This window comes from Xyrauchen texanus, chromosome 8 (genome assembly GCF_025860055.1).
Source record: "Xyrauchen texanus isolate HMW12.3.18 chromosome 8, RBS_HiC_50CHRs, whole genome shotgun sequence".
In the NCBI taxonomy this organism is placed as follows: Eukaryota; Metazoa; Chordata; class Actinopteri; order Cypriniformes; family Catostomidae; genus Xyrauchen; species Xyrauchen texanus.
Window position 1 is genome coordinate 38,935,821 of NC_068283.1, and position 3,901 is coordinate 38,939,721.

General features: G+C 51.6%; 1 pseudogene; it reads right to left on the minus strand.

Moving 5' to 3' along the window:
• Positions 1-187: 187 nt before the first annotated feature.
• LOC127648158 (uncharacterized) lies at positions 188-3,286 on the minus strand (annotated as a pseudogene).
• Between the last annotated feature and the right edge of the window lie 615 nt (positions 3,287-3,901).

A 3,901-nucleotide genomic window follows, 5' to 3' on the forward strand; every position in this document is an offset into this window, starting at 1 on the left:
AGAAAAATAAAACAAACCAAAACACAATGTTGTCACTAGTATTCCTAAGTTGAACTCCTAACCCAAACCTTTTTGATACACCGTCTGGTGCACCTGGACATATCATCAGTGATGTAACCTAGGATCACGGGGGGTTTCGGGTCTTTCAACAATCAGACCCCTCCCCTAGGCGACCCAGCCGGGGTGATCAAGTCCCAGCTTATGTCCAGGTGGCGCTACTACCCCACACGCCATGCCTCTCCTCTCCTGATCCACAGCCACCTCGATGCTACTTCTGCAGCATCAGTGGCCAACTTGATGGCCCTTCGCTGACTCGCCCCTGTGATGCCAAGCATTTTGTAGGCCCTGCAAAGGGAATGGCCCACAAACCCTCGACATCCCACTTCGACAGGTTGGCATATTGCCCGCCACCCATTGCTCCGGCAACCCTCCACAAGCTGGGAGTACTTTGCCCTCTTTCTTTCGTTGGCCTCCTCCATACAGTCCTCCCAAGGCACTGTTAACTCTAAGAGAATCACCTGCTTGGAGGCCTCTGAGGTGAGCACAATGTCAGGCCTTAATGTTGTTATGGCAACTGCTTCAGGGAACTTCAGCTGCTTGCCCAGATCAACTGCCAGCTCCCAGTCGTCGCCGTTGCCAACAGGCCAGAGGAGGTGCCCCAGGCAGCTGGTATTGACTTTTCCCCAGCTCTGACAAAGGCTGTGGTCTTCACTGGGCTGAAGGCTCTTGCTGTGGCTAATTCCACTGCAGATAGAATCCGCTACGGCTTTTAGGACCTGGTCATGCCGCCAGCGGTAACGGCCTTCGCCCAGGGCTTTTGGACAGCAGCTCAGGATGTGTTCCAACATTCCTCTCCTCTGGCATAGGGGGCATGCTGGTGTCTCCACCTTTCCCCAGGAGAAGAGGTTGGATGGACTTGGCAACACGTCATAGACCTTCTGGATCAGGAATTTTATCCTGTAGAGTTCAGCCTTCCAAAGCTCAGTCCATGTGACTTTGCGCTCCACTGTTCGCTCCCATCTTGTCCAGGCGCCCTGTTGCCGCATCCCAGCCATCTGGCAAGCTCGTTTCTCCTCAACTCCTGCACGCACCTCCTCCAGGATCAGGGACCTCCTCTCTTTCCCTTCTACCTTGTCATAGCGAGGAGTTCTTCTGCTGCCCAGGCCAGCTCTCCCATGTGCCACTGAGCCCACCAACACCCTTTGCCGTAGCCTTGACTCTGCATCGTCCACTGCCACGGCAGCCCTCCACTTCCGCCCTGTCCTGACCTCAATCCCAGCCTGGGCAACCTTTGGATCACTGGAATCCCGATACTGTAAGTCCTCCCTGGACCGCGTAACCATGAACTCCTCGCTCAGGCTGCTCATGGGAAGCTTCAGCTTGTTGTTCTGCCCATATAGTGCAATGCTACTCAGGCTTCGAGGCAGTCCCAGCCACCTGCGCAAAAACCTGCTAATCCTCATCTCAAAGCCTTCCACCGTTGAAATGGGGACTTCATACACCAGGAGGGGCCAGAGGATCCGAGGGAGGATGCCATGCTGGTAAATCCAGGCCTTGAACTTGCCAGGAAGGCCAGACTTGTCCACCGCGGCCAGCCAGGTCTCCAGGTCTTGGTTGGTCGCTTTTGTGGAAGCTGCATCTCTCAGGCTACAATTGAACACCTTCCCCAGGCTCTTCACAGGTTCCTCTGTCAGTGATGGTATCTTGGTGGTGCCAAGTGAGAAGTGGAACTTGTCAGTGACCTTCCCTTTCTTCAGCACGAGGGACCTTGACTTAGCCGGCTTGAAGTTCATGCGAGCCCAGGACATCAGCTCCTGGAGGCCGTTCAGGATCCACCTGCAGCCTGGGACAGATGTTGTGGTCACTGTCAGGTCATCCATGAAGGCTCGGATGGGTGGCTGTCTAACTCCAGACTTCGAGAGGGGCCCCCCTGCACTGCATCTCCGCAGATTTCACCAGCATGTTCATGGCGAGTGCAAAAAGGATGACTGAGATTGTACAGCCAGTGATGATTCCCTTCTCAAGCTTGTGCCAGTCTGAGGTTGTTGTTCCGGAGGAGACTCTCATATGGAAGTTGGTATAGTAGTCCAGGATGAGGTCTCTGAACTTCTTCGGGGTATAATGCCAGTTCAGCGCCTCTTCGACCAGCTTATGGGGTATGGATCCATAGGCATTTGCGAGGTCCAGCCACAGCACAGCCAGGTCCCCCTTGTTCTCCCTGGCTTCCCTGATAAGCTGAGTGACCACACCTGTATGCTCCAGACATCCAGATACCTCTGGGATTCCTCCCTTCTGGACTGCTGTATCGATGTAGGAGTTCTTCAGGAGGTAGTCTGTCAGTCGCCTGGAAATGAGGCTGAAGAAAATCTTTCCTTCAACACTCAGCAGTGAGATGGTCCTGAACTGCTCGATCTTCTGAGACTTCTCCTCCTTCGGGATCCACACACCCTCTGCCTGTCTCCACTGGTCTACTACCTTTCCCCTCCTCCAAATCACCTTCAGGATCTTCCAGAGTCTGTGGAGTAGTCTTGGACAGTTCTTAAAACCCTTATACGGTACTCCACTGGGCCCTGGAGCGGAGTTTGCCCTTGCCCTTCTAACCACCTCCTGGATCTCCTTCCAGCCTGGCTCTTTCCCGTCAAAGTCCGTAGCTGGTGCAGGTGGATTGATCAGGAACCTGCAGGGGCCTAGGTCTTGCTCTCTGTACTCATCACTGTAGGATTGCTTGAGGTGGTGGTCAACCTCAGCTTTAGAGCAGGTGAGTTGGCCGCTACGCTTCTGTCCTAGCAGCTGTTTCGTAAATCCAAATGGGTTCACTAGAAAGGCAGCTCTCCTCCTGGACCTCTCCTTCCTCCTCCTCCTATGCCACTCCGCTCTCCTCAGGGTCATCAGCTTTTTGCGGATTATGCTGCGTAGCTCCGCAAGCGGTCCCCTCTCCTCTTCGCCTCAAGTTCTTCAGCTCCTGCCTGAGCTGATGGATTTTACTTGCTCTGTTGTTCATGGTATAAGGGGGCTTAGTTGCTCGCTTCTCCTCAAGTCCAAACCTCTCTGCAGCTAGGCTGATAATGATTGTAGTCATCGTTTTGAGGCGTCGATCAGCTCTCCCTTTGGCAGTTGCCTCCAAGATGGTGTCTGCGTCTCCGTCAAACTGGCGCCACACCTTCTCCTTGCTAGCTTGGGGCCACTTCACCCGACGATGTTCTGATGTTCTGTGTGCGTCAGGTGATTGCATCACCTAGAGGCTCCGGGCACTGTGGGGTGACTCTGGGCCTGGCTCCTCCTGCGTCTCACCAGGCGTAGTTCCTGTGCGCTGTGACTCTACCTCCTTCTGCATACACTTCATCTTGGCCTGGTGGATCCGCAGGCCATGTCGGTTCTTAAATCTAATTGTGATATTAATAGAAATATCATGGTTGTGTACCATGAAGAAAGAAAACATCAGGGTAGAGAAAGAGACATGGGAAGCGTATTTCAGGTTATTGACATGCATCCGTCATTTCTATTGCAAAAATAAATATGGAGTAACAAAATGTATTGACATTTCATTACTTAAAATAAAGTTATGGATAAGAGGCTAAAATTTGTTGCCTTGACTCGTTTTGAAATTCTGTATAGTATGTTTAGTGGTCGAACTGTATGGGAATAAAGGTTACACAATATCTTACGATTTCGCCATCTCTGAAGAATTATTATGAGTTGCCATGAGACTATGTTGAAATAGGCGATTGGCTCTTAAAGGTGGGACATAATTTCCTACAATGCACCATATTTAGCATTGCAATTTCTCCCATTCATTTTGTTTATGAGTTGTCCATCTCTACCTTATATGGTGTCTTCTGACGTTCAAAATTGATTCTAAAATTAGCATGTCACTAAGCTAACATGCTAACACTTGAGGCTT